At 41.6% G+C, this 21,082-nt stretch overlaps 2 long non-coding RNA genes across 2 annotated transcripts in view; one reads left to right on the top strand and one right to left on the bottom strand.

Moving 5' to 3' along the window:
- Positions 1-1,580: 1,580 nt before the first annotated feature.
- On the bottom strand, positions 1,581-14,580 carry LOC113897560. Its single transcript, XR_003512357.1, has 2 exons — positions 14,501-14,580; positions 1,581-4,920 (listed from the first exon to the last, which is right to left on the bottom strand). It is a non-coding gene; the product is annotated as an uncharacterized LOC113897560 (long non-coding RNA).
- Positions 14,581-15,039: 459 nt separating this feature from the next.
- The window catches only part of LOC113897559, a 72,334-nt gene continuing 66,291 nt past the window's right edge, over positions 15,040-21,082 (top strand). Inside the window, exon 1 of the long non-coding RNA XR_003512356.1 lies at positions 15,040-15,104. This is a non-coding gene — a long non-coding RNA (uncharacterized LOC113897559). The remainder of the gene's footprint in view (positions 15,105-21,082) is intronic.

Raw genomic sequence — 21,082 nt, 5'->3', positions numbered from 1 at the left:
GAAATACAGCAAAATTTTAAGTTATGAATCCCAAGAAGTTAATATACCTGCTTCCCTCAGGTGGGCCAATAACCAAACTTTTTTTTAGATTTATAATACTGTGTCAACTTCAGGCATACACCGGTGATGTTTTTCATAGGTTATAAGATAGTGAATATAGTTCCCTGCATTATACAGTAAATCCTTATCGCATATGTATTTTATGTAGTTTGTATACATCTCTTTGCCATCAACCCCCAACTTCCTCTCTGGAATAATCTGTTATTAAAAATTCTTTTTTTTGTTGTTGTTATTAAAAATTCTGAGTGTTACATGTTGATTCACTTGTATTATCTTTTAGTTTTCACATGTATCAGTGGTATCCTATCTGACTTCACCTTACTTCTCTATTCTTGCTGCTGCACATGGCAATCTCATTTTTTAATGCTGAGTAATATTCCATTGTTTGCATATACACACCTTAAATCAATTGTTGATGGCTGTCCTTGCTATTGTAAACAGTGCTGCTTTGAACACTAGGGGGCTTGTACCTTTTTCAATTAGTTTTTCCTCCCCCAGATACATGTCCAAGAGTGGGACTGCTGGATCCATAACGTAGCTGTTTTTAGTTTAAGAACCTCCATACTGTTCTCCATAGAGGATGAAGCAATTAACATCACCACCAACAATGTAGGTTTCCCTTTTCTCCATAACTTGTCTACCATCTATTATTTGTAGACTTTGCTTATAGCCATTTTGACTTAAGTGAGGGGATATCCAATTGTGGTTTTGAATTTCTCCATGTTAAACACTTTCCATGTGCTTTTTCAACCATCAAACTTTTCTGAAGGCACTACATCCAATCCCCAGGAGCCCCTTTCCAGCTCACCTCCCACCAAGATCCCAACCACAGGAGGCAAAATAGGAAGCACAAGAAAGAACAATCTGGAAAATCAAGTTCGATGGGATGGGGGAAAAATGAAGGTTGGCTGGTGTGGCCCAAAGATTTTAACAATAAGATGGTTAAAGTTCATTTAGAATACCTTTATAAGCAAAATTAGGGAAATTCTGAAAAATTAAAATCAATTTACAGAGGAAATGAAAGCCCCAGTTGGTCAGAGGTGTGGAACATGCTTACACCTCCTGACCTTGCTTCCACTGGATCATTCTCTGAACTGGAAACAGGATGGGAAACTTCACTGACCCGATAGTCTTTTAAACATATTACTATTCAAATCATTTGAAAAAATTTTAAGCTGCTCCCCAGTATGGTTAAGTGTTTGAAGTAGGCTGGAGAAATGAAGAGGGATAATGAACAAGGTAGTGTCTACTTTAGAAGACTCACTAGAATGAGAATTATTTCAAGAAAGTACAATGTCCTAAGCAGATGTAATTACTACAAAGACAAAACCATTTCCAAAAATGAAAGAGTAGGGTACGGCTGGAGTTAGCTTCACTAATACACATCTGTGAATAGTAGAATCAGCAAATTACTGCAAAGAAAAAAATTAAGTACTTTAACAGACCTTAAATCTAAATACAGAATAAAAAATTGCATCTAAATCTGAAAGGATGGTTAAGAATGATTTAAAAGCACCAAGTTTTAGAAATATTATTTTTATTAGAAAGATATTTAATAAAATATGTATATATCTTATAACCTTTCATTTTTGTCGACCTTCCAGTCCTTGCACATATTAGAGAGAGATTCAATCACAGGATTATATACCAGAATGGGTGCTCAGTGCAATGATGGATTCCCACACTATGCAATACCACCCCTAAGAAGTGCTCCAAATTTGAAGTCCAGAAAACAAAAAAAAAACTAGCAATGCATAAATACAGTATAGGAAAATGCAGAGTATTTCAAAAGTTTCATTAAATGCCTTCTGGATAAAGAGTTACAAAGGGGGCTACAGCTGGCAGTGTCATGAGCAGAAAAGGGAAAATGACCAAAAACAAAACTATGCTTTCCCAAACTTTTGAGCAACCCCAAAGTGAGATTACATGAGAAACTATACTTCAGAAGTCTTAAATTCTCAGCAGTTGATGTTCATATAATGCTGCTGTTTATAAATCACTAAACCAAGCACTGCTTCTTTGGTATGCCAGCAATGTTTTCATTCGTGAGAAACTCTCCAGAAAAAAGTGTTTACACCAAAGCAAGGTACCAAGGAAACCGGTTACCGTGGTATAATAAGGCCCTAAGAAAGGCAGCAGGTCGTATAGTTACCTCCTTGTGGGCAAAATCCCTGCCCGAAAACTATGCAACCTACTACCTCTTCCTAGGAACCCATTTTTTTCTTGCTGGTCTTCTACTTAGTAGATGGACTTCAAATTAACCTGTTAAATTAGGCCATATTTGGGGGGGGGGGGGGGGTATTTAAAATTAAAACCAGTTAGAATTCACTCACTGATAGCTTTTACAAAGGCACTGGCCAGAATTCCCTGGCAGTCCAGTAGTTAGGACTCCATGCTTTCACTGTCGAGGGTCCAGGTTCAATCACTGGTGGGGAAACTAAAATCCCTCAGGCTATACAGCTAAAAAACAAAAAGCTGGCACCACAGACTTTTCAAAACATTTAACAAAGTACTAAAATATAATTTCATAAACTCTCCATCTCTTTTGATAAACTAGAAAATCAGATGACAGTATGTCTAAACCCTCTTCAGCACTGTCAAGTGAAGCTAACTTACAGTCTGTCCCCTTTAGATGCTGTCTCCTAGTTACAACCAGTCACTTCTAGGCCCAGGTTATCTGGGGTTTTGACCCTTGACGTAGAGTAACTAGAAGCAAATTCTGATCATGGTTTTTGTCACCATCAAAAACAAGCTTTCAGAGATTGTCTCACTGTACCATAAGGTACTTTTAAATGTTTTAAAAAACATAGTACTCAACCATTTGATTCAATTGCTAGGCTTGACCAAAAAGGGTATGAAACGTATCCCTGAGTAATAATAAAAGATATAAATTCATTTTTCACCAGACCTTAGGTATTACTTAAATTTCCAATCACAAACTTGTGATGATATCCATTCTGGAGGCACATGTACTGGAAACCCACAAGAACAACTTGCCAAAAATTTCTTGAACATTCCCACTTTTCTTTGGCACACCAAAAGGTAATGACTATAAAAGGCCCCCTACCCAACAGGTCTATGTCTAGTTTGAAGACCAATTCTGGAACCATGCAGGTTTCCATCTATATGTATGCCAGGGATGAACTAAAAAAACATGAATCTAACCCAGGGTAAATCACCTGGTTTGGACCCATCCAGGAGAGAATTTGATATTTTCTCTCATGCAAAGTTGCTGCAGCTTACAGCACTGTACAATGATTGCCTAAGATACTAAGATTCATGACAGATGGAAATATTTGAGAAGAGGTAACCTCTCTCTCACCTACACTTTGCCTCTTTCTCTTCTCCCAAAATAAAACAAATGGCAAGCACTTAAAACAGGGAGCATTAGCTGATTATAAGGGCCCAAGGTAGCATTTCCTTGGAGAAGGAAATGGCAACCCACTCCAGTACTCTTGCCTGGAAAATTCCACGGACAGAGAAGCCTGGTAGGCTACAGTCCATGGGATCATAAAGAGCTGGAGACGACTGAGCAACTTCACTCACTTTCAAGGTAGCATATGACTTGGCCATTGGAAAAAAGCTGAAACATGGACTTTTTTAGGAAAGTCCTGAAGTTCCACGATTAGAAAAAAGCTAATCAAGGGTGTTAAAATTCAAACATCCCTTTCAAGCATTATCCTCACATTTTCTTTAAAACAACTATAGACTTTCTAAACTGACAAGCTTCAGAGGACCTCCCTTTGTGAATGAAGGCTCATTTCAGGTTTTGGGGACCAGGGCAAAGCTGACATCTTAAGGACTTAAAAAGGGAACGAGAGCTGAACCCAAGAAACCATTTCTCCTTTTCTAGGCTACAGAGTGAAGGTGTCCAAATCATCACTGCAACAGTAGTTACAACAATGCCTAAGGTCACATAAACACCCAATTGGGGACTGAATCATAATCAACCTGATTTCAATTTAGCTTAGACAGTACTTTTCCAGTTTGTATTTACCTTTCCCACCTAGGATCTCACCTTGGACATCTGTACCAGGGGCAGTTAACCTATTCACAATTACAAAAATGCATGGTGCCCTATTAAGATTTCTTGAAAGTTATATACTTTCTCCACTCTTTGATATTTTTGCTCAATTTCAAATTTCTAAAATATACCATATGTGAAAAATGTAAATGCTAGATCACTGTGTCTATTGTAGGTACACCATACTTGAACAGAGAATGTTATTATCAAGGACTTAAGTAAACTGTTAAGTACAAAGCAATGTCAAAATTAATTCTTCCAAGTTTTAACATCATCTAGACAAAAACAAAATGCAGCAAGTCTACTCCTCAGGGAAGGCAATAGATTGTATAGTTATCTCCTGAACAGGGTAAAATCACTACCCCACAACTATACAATCTACTACCTCACTCTGATAGAGCAATCTTTTCTTCTGAAATGAAGACTGCAACTCTTTATGGTGCATTATCAACATCAATCAAAATAAAATATACACTTATTCCAACATGCAGAAATGAGAAGCAAAAAGTATCCCAATCCCCAATCAGTCTAGTCTCTAAAATAAGCAGCAACCTGAACACTATTAAGAAATGCTGCACTACAGCATTTTTACACAAGTCAATCTTAAATGCTGCACAATTAGTTATCAACTGTGTGAGGTTGTTTGGATGCAGATTTTTCTATCACCTTAGGAAAGACAGTAGATTGTATAGTTATCTCCCAGTGGTGGGTGTGACCCTAAAACTATACAACCTACTACCTCATCCCACAGTGAAGAGAATGTCCAGGGAGAATGCTGAAACTGGACCAGAGCTGGGCATCACAGGAAAGCTCTCTCCTAGGTAATCCTGGTTCTCCTGTGTGATTAAAGGAGAAAAAAAAAAGTATTAGACTACTTTCATTCACTGAATGTGAACTAAGTTGAACTGAAACAAACCTTCCAAAAATCAGCAATTTAAACTGTAGCAATATTCATGATCTGAACAGTGCTTTTATTCCTTATATTTAGTATTATTCTAAATTCTTAGCTATCTGAATCCATGTATTTATAAGATTTAGAAATCATGATTTTATTGCATCTTACTTTATTTATCAACTTTAATTTTCTTAAGTTATCAGAACACTTATCCTTCCCTTGAGAAACCCAAAAACTCCATTACAAAGGAGGAACAGAAGATCCTCTAAAACACAAAAGTTCTGTACAGTATGCATAATCCATGATTAAAGGAACGGCAAAAAATATACAGAGATTCTAATTTTTAAATTAACGTACTCATGTATTCCATGCCGGCAAAGAAAGGCACTGTGAAGATCAAAGTGTGGAATCAAGCTATTTAACGTTTTGGTACAATACTCTCCGAACTAAGCAATATGATCAGCTTAGTTTTATAATCTAGATCTTACAAAGCTAAATCATATTAAACATCAGTCTTCAATTTACTTATTTCATACTTAACAGACAGCTACCACAAAGATTTCTTGATTTGTTAAGGAATGCACCAAATTTAATGTCAAGGAAAATTACTGAGTGGTGACTTACTAACAACCAAAACCTATAATCAAAACCATTTTTATGACATACAGCTCCATGTTATTAGAATTGAAAGTTCAGAAGTAACCCCTATACATTGGGTCAACCAATTTTCAACAAGAGTGCCACAACAATTCAATGGAGAAAGAATAATTTTCAGCAAACAGTGCTGGGACAACTGAATACCCACACGCAAAGAGAATAAATCTGGGTCCCCACCATATTTAAGTAACTTAAAATAAGTAACTTATTTTAAAGAAGGGTAAAGAATAGCCATTTCTCCAAAGATATGATCAATAAGCAAAAAATGGCCAAAAAGTACATAGAGAGACACTCAACATCATTTATTACTCATTAGGGAAACCTGAATCATAATGGGACAGCACTTTCAGATCCATTAGGATGGCCATAATCAAAAGAGAACAGAAACAAAGGAAGCATTATTGAGGATATAGAGAAATTATATTCCCAACTACGGTTGGAATGTAAAATGGGTCAGGTGCTTTGGAAAGTTTAGCAGTTCATCAGAAAGTTAATTCCACTCATAGTTATATTCCTAAGAAAATTAGACACAAAACTTGTATATGAAATGTTCACAGCATTTGGAGTCAACAAAAGTCAAGGTTCAAACCCTGGCCCAACCTACTCACTGCCACTGAAGCCATGTGCAAGTAACTTAAGCTTTTCTAAGGTCTCTGTAACATCAATTGGACTAAATCATCTGTAATGGTAAGGGAAAAAGATTTACCACACCCTCGATATACATATGGCCCAACATTAAGCCCCTTCATGTGTGCCATCTTATGTAAGTCATATCATCTCTGTTTTACATAGGTGGAAACTGGTGCCAAGAAGTTTAATAACCTGTTCCAAATTATTGAGATCTCCAAACTTATCATATCTGAGCCTATTTCAATTCTACAAGGCCAGATGATGATTCAGGCATGAACATGCAAAAAACCGCCCCTAAAAAGTCAGGGCTTTACAAGCCACTAGATGGTGATTGCAGCCATGAAATTAAAAGATGCTTACTCCTTGGAAGGAAAGTTATGACCAATCTAGATAGCATATTCAAAAGCAGAGATATTACTTTGCCAACAAAGGTCCATCTAGTCAAAGCTATGGATTTTCCAGTGGTCATGTATGGATGTGAGAGTTGGACTGTGAAGAAAGCTGAGCGCCAAAGTACTAATGCTTTTGAACTGTGGTGCTGGAGAATACTCTTGCGGGTCCCTTGGACTGCAAGGAGATCTAACCAGTCCATCCTAAAGGAGATCAGTCCTGGGTGTTCATTGGAAGGACTGATGCTGAAGCTGAAACTCCAATACTTTGGCCACCTCATGCAAAGAGCTGACTCAATGGAAAAGACCCTGATGCTGGGAGGGATTGGGGGCAGGAGGAGAAGGGAATGACAGGGAATGAGATGGCTGGATGGTATCAACGACTCGATGCATATGAGTTTGGGTGAACTCCGGGAGTTGCTGATAGACAAGGAGGCCTGGCATGCTGCGAATTCATGGGGTCGTAGAGTCGGACACGACTGAGCGACTGAACTAAACTGAACTGATCTTTCTCCAGAACCAGCAAGTGTTGTATTAAGTCGCCTAGTCATGTCTCACTCTTTGCAACCCCATGGACTGTAGCCCGCCAGGCTCCTCTGTCCATGGGATTCTCCAGGCAAGAATACTGCAGTGGGTTGCCATTTTCTCCCCCTAAGGATCTTCCCAACCCAAGGAATGAATCCAAATACTGGTCCATGACAGAACAGTCAGACAGACTGGTCCAGACAGAACAGTTTACATCTCCCACTCCATTCCATTTTTGGCAGAATATAACAAGTAATGGGCTTGAAAATTTGAGTACATATCTACTGTTTTCTTAACTTTTAATAAAGTTTTCAAAATCCAATACATGAATTTTGAATATATATTTTTAAAATTAAAAATTCATTATTAACTTCAGTGGGGGTTAAAAAAAAAACCCTGCATCAAGTTCTTCGACTCTTCAGCAGATCTCAGGTGCCAACTTCCCATTTTCAGATGGCAGGTCTATTCTAATAGAGCCAGTTTATACCTTAAAATCTATGTCCAAATACATGTACATTCACACACAAGGACTTACATAAAGACAACTTTCTGAAGCATCATTTCACATCTATCATCTGGAAAATTAATGAACAAATTCATCTTCTCATTTTAGGTCTACTATGAAGGGTAATAATGCAATATACAATGCCATATCTTAAATATAAGTATCAGTAAGTGAGAATACTGAACCAGCATAGTCCTTACTTTTAAAATGACAGCCAACAGTAAAACCAGCTGATACCTCTACCACAACCCTCAAGCCCAGCCCAGTTTTCTCATCTAAAACGTCTGAATCTTCATCAAACATAGGAATCTAAGATTAAATAAACACTGAATCTAAAAATGTATTCATTTTTCAACTTTGGCAAGTGTGGCCTGCTTATTTCATACTATTTAAGTTGGGAGTTTATGGGTGAGCAGCACAGCGAACAGGTATCTACTATGTAGCATCACCATTCATAATTCACAAGAAAAATATTTTGTATTTTTAAACAGTACTCACACATACACCAGAGAAGGCAATGGCACCCCACTCCAGTACTTTTGCCTAGAAAATCCCATGGACAGAGGAGCCTGGTAGGCTGCAATCTATGGGGTCGCTAGAGTAGGACACGGCTGAGCCACTTCACTTTCACTTTTCACTTTTATGCATTGGAGAAGGAAATGGCAACCCACTCCAGTGTTCTTGCCTGGAGAATCCCAGGGACGGGGAAGCCTGGTGGGCTGCCGTCTGTGGGTTCACACAGTCGGACACGACTGAAGTGACTTAACAGCACACATACACGTCTATACATATGTAACACTAAATACTAGTATTACGGTTGCTTTAGTCACCAAGTCATCTCTGACTCTGTGCTGTGCTCATTTGTGTCAACTCTTTGCAACACTTCGGACTCCTCTGTCCATGGGATTTTTCCGGCAAGAATACTGGAATGGGTTGCCATTTTCTCCTTCCCAACCCAAGGACTGAACCCATGTCTGCTGCACTGTCAGGTAGATTCTTTACCACTGAGCCACCAGGGAAGCCAAATACTAAACTAATATAGTAAGATACTAATATTCAATACTGTTCACAAATGAACACTAACTCCTACTCTTTTATTTTATACATTATTATACACATATATTGACTTTATGATCCACTGATGGTTTTCAATCTTCAGTTTTTCAGATTAACTCTGATTACAGCAAATTTTGGAAACTAAAATCTAATAGCAAAGAGGAAGCAATGTTTAGTTAAGCAAGCTTTCAGAATACAATCCATAAACTAGAATTTATGGATTTTAAGAACCCATGGGAATGTTCACTAAGAAATAAGGTTAAATAAAACTCAACATACACACTGATCACAACTATACAATCTTTGGCTGGAGAAAGAAGTTATGTAGCTGACTAACGTGTTTTCATTCCTTAAGATTTTCCCTCTAAAGCGTATTTCAGAATCAGAGATCCAGTTTGAATCCCGGTTTCTCATTTACCTTGTCTTCAGACACATCAAGTGATAATCTCTCAGCTTTTGTTATTTCAACTCATAAAAATCAGACAAATCTTACAGGGATGTTAAGAGGAATTAGAAATAAAATACAAAAACCACAAAGTATACCAAGTGCAGAGTGGATGCTCAATAACTTTCAGCTACAACCATCAGTATTAGACAATTCTAAAACATTCTTAGACAAGACTATCAGCTAAAACTATCCGAATGTGACCTTTTACATATTTTCTTTTCTAACAGTAACACAATTTTACATGCATTTTCTATCCTGTTCACTTACTACCTCAGTCTGGAGCTTGAACTCCTCCCCTCCCCATTAAATACCCTAGTGACCAAAAGTCTCAACTCAACTTGCACAAAATGTTTCTGTGCAACATGGCAGTACAGGAAAGGAGTTTACAGGTCAGGCAACTACGTGGCAGCTGTGTTCTTTTTCAAGTTAAATAACCTCCTTGAGGTTTAGTTCTCATCTCCAGTTGGAACCTAACATCCACACCTCACAGGATTGTTCTGAAGATTAGGAACACACACAGATCATCTCAGTGATCCATCTTAATGACATCTTAGCTGACATACTCAACAAATGGTAACCATTTTTCTTAATAAATTAAACCTATTTGAGAAACTAAAAAAACTAAGACTGCACCTGCAACACAGGAGACGCAAGTACAATCCCTGGGTTGGGAAGATCCCCTAGAGGAGAAAATGGCAACCCATGCCAATATTCTTGCCTGAAAAATACCATGGACAGAGGAGCCTAGTGGGCTACAGTCCAAAGGATCACAAAGAGTTCGACACAATTGAACACAGCGCACAGCAAGACAGTTATTTTACCTTCTTGGGTATACTTGTGACAGTCAAAAATACTTATCTTCAGTTAAATCATGCATCAATTTAAAATGTCCTGTGAAAAGGCAATCTACTTATTTATGTTTATCTATATTTATATAAAAGTTTCTAACACTTTTAATATTCACTTATATCTTGGTAAACGATAATGTATGACATCATATAGTTTAATATACTTGTATAGTCAACTTTGGCCAGAGTTCTTAACTTGCATCCATAACCAGCTTCAGTAACCACCAGAAATTGTATATACAATTTCTCTGCAAGTTTCCATAGCTTTTGCCACATCTGCAAAAAAGTCTATAACCAAAAGAATGTTAACTGCCATGGCATTAAAAACACATTTGAATATATATTCTAAAGGCTACATATTAATTAAAATATATCAATACCACCTTTGCATTTATCAATTTTCCTACTTAGTCCAAACACAGGCATACCCCATCTTTTCTACATACTTAATATCTATTAACACTTTGATATTCTGAGCTAAAATGTTGTTTTCTCCAGCAATCGAATATTCTCACCTTTTATATTTACATACTCCTATAAACAAAGTAGCTCATTAAAGTTCTACTTTTTACATATTTCCATCTCCATTTACATGCCATCTTACAGGTGACTAAACATTTTTTTTTTTTTTGGTCAAACTTTTATACAAATACAACGAAGCATTTCCTTTAGTCTCATCACCAAGTTTCACTTGATGATAAACACAAATCAAAATTAGAACACTGGTTACTTAATACAATTTCCTTCAAACACTCAGTTGAATATTAATAAAATTATCTGATGATGATGGCTGAATATTTAAACATAAATACATATACAAATTCTCCAATTGTATTTTGATTCCTTTGACAGAATATAGGCATTATTTTTAGCCATGGATTGCCCCATCAAGGTTAAGTTGACAAGTGAAATTGACAAGATTAAGTTTTTGGCAATAACTAAGTTTTACTAACAAAATTAACCCACTTTTAATCTAAGATCTTAATTTCTTTTTTGAGAGGGGCTGAATTTTTTTAAATGGAGGTATAATTGACATATACCATTGTATTAGTTCCAGGTGTACAATGTAATTTGTTATTGTATAACTGTGAAATGATCACCACAGTAATCTAGCTACATCCACTAAATTTATTATCCTACCAAATACTGCACTAAGCCTGAGACTCATGTTGAGACTCATGTTAAGTTTTAAAAGCTAAGTACTAGGTCATGTTTTCCAAAAGGACCATTTCCTTTCATTCACTTAGACACACAACATAAGGCATTCTAGATTAGATGAAACTATCTAAATTCTGAAATTTAAAAAAATGTCAGTTCAATTCCCAATATTCCTCTGAAGATTCTGCAATGCAAATTGTTAATCTAGGGCCAACATCCCTGCTGTTAAGTACATTCTAAGCTACCTCCCTATATTCTGCTACACACCCTATAATGCACACAAAAATTTCGGGTAAAGCAGAGTACTCCACTTGGGTGACTTGTTCTGCTTAGTGGTCCTTATATATACACCATTATTTCTCAATCCTATCATATTCGACCTTCCTATCCTTAATTATACTGATATGTACCCAGGTTGAAAAGTCACCGTTTAATTCACACAATCCCCAAAGTCAAGAAAAGGTGGCTTCTTGTCATTAAATCCAGATTCCCCAGTTTACTATAACCAACCGTATCCTTAGTCTACAATGTACAAGAAAAATATTCTATAACTGACTAAAAAACTGGGGAGAAGGGAAGAAACGGCCAAGTGAACAAGTAGTTTAACTTCATAATGAATACTGGCACAAAGCAGAAAAAGCAGATTAAAGGAACATCATCATTAATATCTGCTATTTTAAAACAAATCATTCAAAATCTCCTAAAACATTCCTAGAGAAGCAAAAGTGATACTTAATGAAAGCATAGTTGTCATCTGCCTCAGAGTCCTTAAATCTTATACCCAGAAAGAGCCTAAGAAATCAACTGATGAAACTGCCTCACATTTGAGATGAGGCCACAGACAGAGGGGACATTTTCAGCTGATAATCTGAAACACACTTAGCCAGAGAAAGCCAATTTCTGAAGAGCAGCTAAGCAATCCACTATCCATTTGGTGTGGTAGTCAGTAGCCACATGTCACTCGAGCACCAGAAATGTGACTAGCTCCAAATGAGATGTGCTGTTACCGTAAAAGACACTCTGGATTTCAAAGACTTAATATAAAGCAAAATAAAAAAGCCAGTAGCTCTCTTTTTATCCTAATTGACTGTGCAATGTTTAGTACACCCACAGTCAAAGATCATACAGTGATCAAGCCTTCTTTATTTCACCCGAGGTCACATTAGGGCAATGTTGACAACTCATTGCTGGGGATCCAAATTCTCATCCTGTGCTGTGCTAAGTGGCTTCAGTTGTGTCTGATTCTCTGCGATCCAATGGAGCCCACCAGCCTCCTCAGTCCGTGGGTTCTCCAGGCAAGCATACTGGAGTGGCTTGCCATGCCCTCCTCCAGGGGATGTTTCAGACCCAAGGATCGAACCCACGTCTCTTATTGTCTCCTGCACTGGCAGGCAGATTCTTTACCACTAGCGCCACCTGGGCATGTACATGGAAAAATCATTCATCAGTTAATATTCTGGGGTGAAGAGCTTTTACTGTCTAAATAAAAGCTTCTCCAGATTTAAAAACATTAAGTGATTAAAATGCATGCTGGCCACTGATTGCTAGCTCCTGAAAACAAAAGTGAAAGGAACATGTTCCACCAAGTATAAATAATCAGGGCCACTTTTAATACTCCTTAAAGACCAGTGATATAAATGGGGGGGGGGGGGGGGGGGGGGGGGGGGGGGACACACGCATTGGAAGAAATGTTCTCCAAACTTTTTTGATACTCATCTTCAGAGAAGTATTTTTGAAGGAATAAACATTATACAACAGAATCATCAGTTTCATATAACAAACTATTGATACTATTTTCTGTTTTTAAAAAATTCTGACCACCCACTGACTTGATTTCATAACCCAGTAAGTCAGGACCTACAGTTTGAAGAACTTGATTTAGGATTCATTTTCATCAATTTCCACTACAAAGCTATTAACTGTTCAAAGAAAAAGCACACAAATATCTATAGTGTGTTGTACTCTAAACCAAGAAATTCTAGTTAATGCTAACCACTCCACTCTCAAAGTTCACAAGTTTCACAATACTACCTAACTGGGTATAGTAAATCAAACACCCTCAAAAAACCACCGAAGTAACTTACAAAACGTTACTTAACTACATATATTTTCTGAATATTCTATAAACGAATCAGACTGCCATACAGCAGAAAAACTTGGACAAAGGACAATTATTATACTTTCTGAACAACGTTTCAATTTAAAATTTAACGTTTTAAACAAGTGCGTGATTTTCTGGCCATCAGAAATGAATGAGGACTGCTAAATGAGGTTTTTACTCTAGCAACTGCGTGCCAAGAAAATAATCATCAGTAAAGTTACAAATAAAAAAAACTCATCCAGTCTTCTGATTTACTTAAAGAATTCAACATTCACTATCCCCGATGCCTTTTCCCATTTGCCAGCCCTCTCAAAATCGAGAAGTCTATTTTAAAAAGCTTTAGAGTTGACCTCTGACACAGAGGCAGGGGGGCCAGGCCGTACTGTAAAAGTTGGCAAGACTGAAGGCCATCGCTAGCCAAGGACATAAAGGTTACGCATTCCTCACACCGGAATCCTCCAGGAACGTGCATCAGCCAACCTGCTTCCAGGGTGTGCAGCCCCCAAGTCAGGGATGGGGCCGCTGGTTGGGGCCCAGGTCGCCATGCATGAGCCCGTCCCCCCGGGATCCCACTTCCTCCCGCCCGCCCTCTCCACTGCCAAGGACGGCCGCAGGGGTGGACCGGCTGCACAGCTGCTCCAGGACCGGAGGCTGAGTTAGGCCGGCGGATTAGCAGCAGCGAGGTAGCCCAGAGCCTGCCCGCCCGCTTGTCCCGGCCCTCCCCCGCACTTCCTACCTTCCCTCTGGCATCCCAGCCCCCAAGGCCAAGGTCTCCCCTGCCCACAAACCTGATAGCGGAAGTGACGTCAGGGGACCTGGCGCTGTCCACAGCCAGTCACGCCATAGCGGGAGGGAACGCTGGCCAATGGGCAAGGCGCGGAGGCGGGACTTCCCCCGCCCAAGTTTGATTGAAGTTGGGGGAGGGGCGGGGTGAAGAATGTGAAGAATGACCCCTCCCCCCGTCCGTGAGGCGCTGGGCGGGAAGCGGAGGGGGTTGGGACCGACCACGCCACGCGGCGCCCATCCCCCACCCGCGCCACCACCTACTGCGGCCTCTGCTCTCAACCCGCCCGCCCAGCTCGCTCCAGCCCTTCAGGCCTCCACCAACCGGTTCGCAACACTCCCGTTTTCCCACCGCCGCCGGGGGGGGTCCGAGAGATGGAAAATGGCGGCCCCGCGCTCGCCGTCCCGCCTCTGTACCCACCTCAGGCTTGCGGAGGAGGCCGCCGCCTGCCGCTGCCCTCCGCGGGGACAGCCCAGCCCTCGCGCCCGCCGCCCGCCGCCACCAGAGAGCTGCACACGAGGACCCGGATGGAGGAGGCGCGGGCGGGCGGGCCGCAGCAGCCAGAGGGAAGGCAGCGCGGGCGCCGGGAGGCTGAGGCAGGGGCGGGCTCGAGAGCAGCGCACGAACTCATTGGCGGGACCTTTTGACTGACGTGTGTGTCGCCCTTTTGCCTCAGCCGAGTTGGGCTGGCCGGACCCCACTGGAGACGGCATCCGGACCCGCCCCGTACTGGGCGGCCTTCGGAGGAGGGGCGGGCGGGACCCGCCCGGGACCCGCCCACTTTGCCGCTCCCCGTTTCTTATTGGACGGCTGGGAGAGTGGTGGCGCAGAATCCTGCCTCTGCTTGTGAAGGACCGGCGCCGTCACGTGGCCTTCGAAATCGCGCCGGGCTGCGGTGCGCCGCGCTCTGGCTTTAGGACAGTGTACCGCAAGCCTCACAAAGGACTGTCCCGCTCGCCGTCACCCACTCCGCGCCTCCCCTCGAGGACTTAGACCGACCCGCTTTGCCTCAGTTTACCCGCAAGTAGGTGAAGCAGTCTTGTCCGCCGTTTGCCCCAGGTTTTGAAGATTCTTGTTTTTTCAAAGTAATCCATAATTTTCCTAACTTAATAATAGCTTAAAACATGGTTCGTCCATGCCGATTATAACTTTCCAAACTCCGGAAAGCACTGGTTGAGTACCCTTTCAGATCTCTTTATGGCTGGGAGTCCACCACCTGCACCTCACTGTTTCTCTTAACTCACTGCTACTTTGTGCACAAGATACTAAAAAAAGACAAAACGCATTCTCATGGATAACAGAACTGTTTTTAACAGCACTAAAAATTTACCTGGTGCGTCTACATTTATGATCTCAGATGGCACTATGCTAGTATTCGTCTTAGTGCATGCAAAAAATGCCAAAGGGGTTACTTAGTTAATTTTGTGGGCTGAAATGAACAAGAGATGAGGAGACAAAACTTGAACTTGGACCTGAAAGATGAGCATGATTTAGGACTTACAGAAAGAAGATGTATTCAGAAAGAAGAGCATAGGCCCACTGGGCTGGCTGGAGTTACGCTGTAGAGAGATGGAGTCCTCATCCTTGTCTGTCCCCAGTACCTATCACAGTAGGAGTGTGGCAGTCTGGGAGTGTAAAAAATTCTGTCGAATGGAACCAGTATCAATGATGTAGGCTGAGGTGGGAGGAAAATGCAGAAAGGAAACAGGTCAGGATGTTGTTCAGTTTTGAGATGAGAGGTGATGGGATTCAGCTACACAACAGCGACCCCACAGCACTATGAACTTTAGTGACGTTTTCTTCACATGTTCACCTACAAGTGGTTAATAAGGTTGAAAAAGTATATATGAATTATATTATGCTCTACTTTCCAATCCGTGCTTCATTTTCTACCGTTGAAGGCCAACCAAACAATGCTGAAGTCTATAAAGAAAAAGATTAATAGATTTGTCCATATGAGTGAAAACACACACACACACACACAAAAACCTTTAAAGTTAAAAGACAAATGACAAATTGGAAAAACAATTTTGTATAATACATAGCAAACAAACATTAATTAGAATGTCTAGTGGTCAGGAGCAGGGACCTGAAACCAGGCTGCTAACTTTGAACCCTGATTCTACTTCTTCCCAACTAGACAGCTATGGACTTACCAAACCACTTATTCTCTCTGTCTCGCGTTCTCATCTGTAAAATGGAGATGACAACATCAGTTACCTTATAGTATTGTAAGGATTAAATGAGTAAACTTTACACGTGCTTAGAACAATGCTAGATAATAAAAGCATTATATAAGTGTGTGTTAATGTTAATCCTTAATATATAAAGTGGATTTTTTTCAAATCAGTAGTTAAAAGTGAATGACCCATTAAAATATAAACAAAAGATAAACTGTCAGTTCAACTGTCAATCTTATTAGCTATCAAATAAATACAAATCAAGTTGTCTCCCAGGTCATCATAGGTCATCTCTTAAACATTCCATGAATAAATATGATGGTGATGTAAACCTAAATTTATCAGTATAGGAAGACTATGAGACTTACATTGTTATGAGAGAAATAGGTATATGACATGACCTTATAAATTTTAAACAGTTACCTCTGGGATTACTTGCAAACTTTATTGTCTTTACACCCTTCTTGGCAGTAAGTATGAATTGCTCTCATAATCAGGAAAAAAGTATAAAAGTTATCCAGAAACATTTATTTGTTCCCCCATAACCCTTGTCTCCTTTGTCTGTATTAAACAGAAACCAGGTTCTTAGGTGACAACAGAACTAGAGTGCCCTAAGATGTAACCATGGGGTCGCTAAGAGTCGGACACGACTGCGCGACTTCACTTTCACTTTTCACTTTCATGCATTGGAGAAGGAAATGGCAACCCACTCCAGTGTTCTTGCCTGGAGAATCCCAGGGACGGGGGAGCCTGGTGGGCTGCCGTCTCTGGGGTCGCACAGAGTCGAACACGACTGAAGCGACTTAGCAGCAGCAGCAAGATGTAACCATCTGACTAAGTGCTGGCTTGAGATGTGAACAAAGTTTCTGGCTTCTGCCCTCCAAAGGAGGGACTTGCTCTTTCTCTCCGCTTTTCTGATTTCCAGCTGCCTAAATAGAATGGAATATGGTGGAGAACCTCATGAAGCAAATCCCAGCCCCCTTCTGATGTCATACTGTGCTCTCCACTTAAGCTTGAATTTGAAAGAGATGTGACTTATTTAAGCCCCTAAAGTTTGGAGAAACTTTCATAGGAAGCCAGCCTGACCAGCTGGGCAAGCTCATGCAGTGTGCTGTCATTGTGTGTGTGGATTCTTAGGAGATAGAGAGGGCATATTGTGGGAAGAACATGAAGTTTTTGGAATAGAGCAAACTTGGATGAAAGGCCCAGCTCCTGTGTCCCAGGGGCACCCTTGGACGGAGACTGTGTGTTCAATTAAATCATAGTAGGGTATGATTTGGAACTGCTGAGTGATGAACAGAAGCTGGTTGTCTTCACAGTCATTGTGAGAAAGGGTGGCAAGAGCTGCATTTGAATCCTTGCTTGGGACCACTCCAGTATTCTTGGGCTTCCTCTACAGCTCAGCTGGTAAAGAATCTGCCTGCAATTCGGGAGACCTGGGTTTGATCCCTGGGTTGGGAAGGTCCCCTGGAGAAGGAAAAGGTTACCCACTCCAGTATTCTGGCTTGGAGAATTTCATGGACAGTCCATGGAGTTGCAAAGAGTTGGACATGACTGAGTGACTTTCACTTTCACACCAAGGGGGATGACCTTGTTGGCAATGCAGATCCGCCTGTCATAAGTCTTAGGTTCAAATTAGAGCTTGTTCCCATACTTCACCCTATCCCCAGCCTGGCCTCAAGCTCCCTTTCTACTCCCAATGCTTGTGGGAGTCCAGCACCTGCCGCTGCTCAGGCCTCCTGGAATGGTCATCTTTATCCTCACCTAGCCAGTCATGGTCATCCAGATCTTTTCTGACCACCCAGTCTATCTCCTACCATCACTCTTTCACCATTCTATTTTATAACACGTTCGGCATGTTAGCCCACTTTGAGCCCATCTTGCTTGTGTTCTTGTTCTCCCCACAAGAGAGCAAAAACCTTGTCTGAATATTCACAGCTGTGTCCCCATGTTCTAGAACAGGACCCTGTACACAAAGTAGATGCTTTATTATCTCTTAGAGTGTAGAATTACAAGCAAAGACTAGGGCAGTTCATAGTGGAGGCTGAGCTCAAAGGATAGAAATTTTACCAGCAGGAGTCCAGGAAGTGAGAGCCTTAACCAGTAGACCATATGAAAAGCAGAGGGAGCAGCAGCCAGATGGGCCAGGAAAAGGAAGAGGTTTGGAGTCCTGAGAAGACCCACAGACTTCCATGGCTGGAATTCCTGGAGTAGCCAACCCCAAATGACCAGAGGCCTTGCCATCTCAGATCCCACTTCTTGTCCACAAAAGTTGCTGTGGAGGCAACCTCAGGACAGAGGCTTCCCTCCACCTTTGTGTGTGTGTGTGTATGTGTGTGTTAGTGGCTCAGTCATATCTGACTCTTTATGACCCCATGGACTGTAGCCCACCAGGCTTCTCTGTCCATGGACTTCTCCAGGCAAGAATACTGGAGTGGGTAGCCATTCCCTTCTCCAGGGGATCTTCCTGACCCAGAGATCAAACCTGGGTCTCCCACATTGCAGGCAGATTCTTTACCATCTGAGCCACCAGGAAAGCCCCCACCTTTGTTTACCTGCGACTAAAACTACTGAAGTAAAGAAAACACATTCCAGGGAACACCCTCTGACCCTGCCCTCCATCACCACCCCTCTCCAGGTGAGACTGGTGCTCTTTGTGCAGCTGCTTCCTCTGGCCCCTCACTCAGCATGCTGGGTCCAGATACTCAATTTGCCTTTTGGTCTCCCTGCTTTTTACAGCAGATTCCCTTATCTTTAATTTTGCCCTTAATCTTGGGGCCCTGCCTCAGTGGGCCCAGGTTTTAGCTTGGAGCCTGGGGGACATGACCTTTTAAACTGTGGTGTTGGAGAAGACTCTTGAGAGTCCCTTGGACCTCAAGGAGAACAAACCAACCAATCCTAAAGGAAATCAGTCCTGAATGTTCATTGGAAGGACTGGTGCTGAAGCCGAAGCTCCAATACTTTGGCCACCTGATGCTAAGAACTGACTCATTGGAAAAGACCCTTGTGCTGGGAAAGATTGAAGGCAGGAGGAGAAGGGGATGACAGAGGATGAGATGGTTGAATGGCATCCCCAACTCAATGGACATGAGTTTGAGTAAGCTCCAGGTGTTGGTGATGGACAGGGAAGCCTGGCGTGCTGCAGTCCATGGGATCACAAAGATTCAGACACGACTGAGCCACTGAACTGAATGGGGGACATGTTGATTTGGAGATTGATGTCTGGTCAGTGCCTCTGGCGATCTCACCCACTCTAAGTGCTGATGGCTCCAAAGGTCTCCTGTTTTCCTATGTAAGTGCCAGAATTTCTGTCTAAGAGTCACAGTGGAAGAAGAGAGGCCCCAGGTTTGGCCTACACCCCCAGTATCCCTAGGGTGAAGTGGGCCATTATTATATTGTTGTTATAGTGTTCACTTTAGCCAGAGGTTGCAAACTGGTGATGTCCTGGAAGTCACATCTAGTTCGCAGAAGTGCTTTGTGATGCCCCTGCAATGTTTTAAATCTATTTTTAATTAGCTGACAGCTTTCAAAATAATCGAGATATTTAATGCTAAAAAGTCTAGATTTCTTGCTCTTCTCAAAAAAACTAGAATCTCTGGCTACACTCAGCCAGCATTTCAACAGGACAATAGTTTCTTTATGCACAAAATGGGCTCTGCTATTTGTCACAGGCCCCACCCTTCCCTCCACCTCCAGCCTGCTTTGTTTTGTTACAAGCCTGGCTCCCGTGGTCATCTGAATCTGCGTCCTTGCTGCCTCCACTTTGGGGCACTGTTCCTGTCCCACTTGGACCATGGGATTTGGGTCTAGATCAAGCAGAGTCCTTTCCTGAGGATGTCTTAAACAGGAACTGGGAGAAGAGAACCCCTTAGTCCTGGACCCCAAGCTATAATGACAGGGGAGAAGGGATCCTTCTGCAGGAAAACAGCAAAGCAAGCTTGAGAAGCAGAGACAAAAGAGAGGGGGGCTTCCGGTCACAATTGAGTCTAGTTCCTATCATCCCTGAGGCAGCCCTACCCTTTCCCCAGTGCACAGCTGTGACTAACAATGAGGTAGCGGGAAGGAGAATGGGCTTGAGAATGATACAGATCTGCCACTCTGCGATTTTGGCTGAACCACTGATAACCTTCTGAGTTTCTTCATCTGTGCAGTGGGGACACTATAGCTTACCTCCTAAGATAGGGTGGGGTTCCAATAATGTCATCTATGTGAAGCATTAGATGTAATGCGTGTGCATAACACATGCTACTAAGGATTCCATAAACAGTGAATTTTACGGTAGATGTTTACTAAAAACTGATCAGTTAGAGTTAAGAAGAGTGAGCGCCTTCCTGAAGAATAGTAGCAATGTTCTTTAAGGAGATAAATCCTAATCAGTACTGCCTTCAGAGACTCGGGTAGCCTGGAAGAAGCTAAGCCTCTACCGGGAGGAGCTGGATTTGCATAACAGTTCACCCTTTCAATGACTGTGTCCACTTGGAATATTTACTTAAATTCTCTGACCCTGAGGTTCCTCCTCTAAAATGGAGACACACTCAGTCACATTTGCCTCTTTGTGATCCCATGGACTGTAGCCCGCCAGGTTCCTCTGTCCATGGGGATTCTCTGTCCAGTAGGATTCCCTACTGGAGTGGGTTGCCATGCCGTCCTCCAGGGGATTTTCCCAACTCTACCCAGGGATCGAACCCACGTCTCCCACATTGCAGGCGGATTCTTTACCGATTGAGCCAGCAGGGAAGCCCAAGAATACTGGAGAGGGTAGCCTATCCCTTCTCCAGGGGATCTTCCCAAACCAGGAATCAAACCAAGGTCTTCTGCATTA

The sequence above is a fragment of the Bos indicus x Bos taurus genome, chromosome 8 (assembly GCF_003369695.1).
Source record: "Bos indicus x Bos taurus breed Angus x Brahman F1 hybrid chromosome 8, Bos_hybrid_MaternalHap_v2.0, whole genome shotgun sequence".
Classification (NCBI taxonomy): Eukaryota; Metazoa; Chordata; class Mammalia; order Artiodactyla; family Bovidae; genus Bos; species Bos indicus x Bos taurus.
The sequence above is the reverse complement of the archived record's forward strand: the minus strand, read 5'-3'. Positions and strand labels throughout refer to the sequence as shown.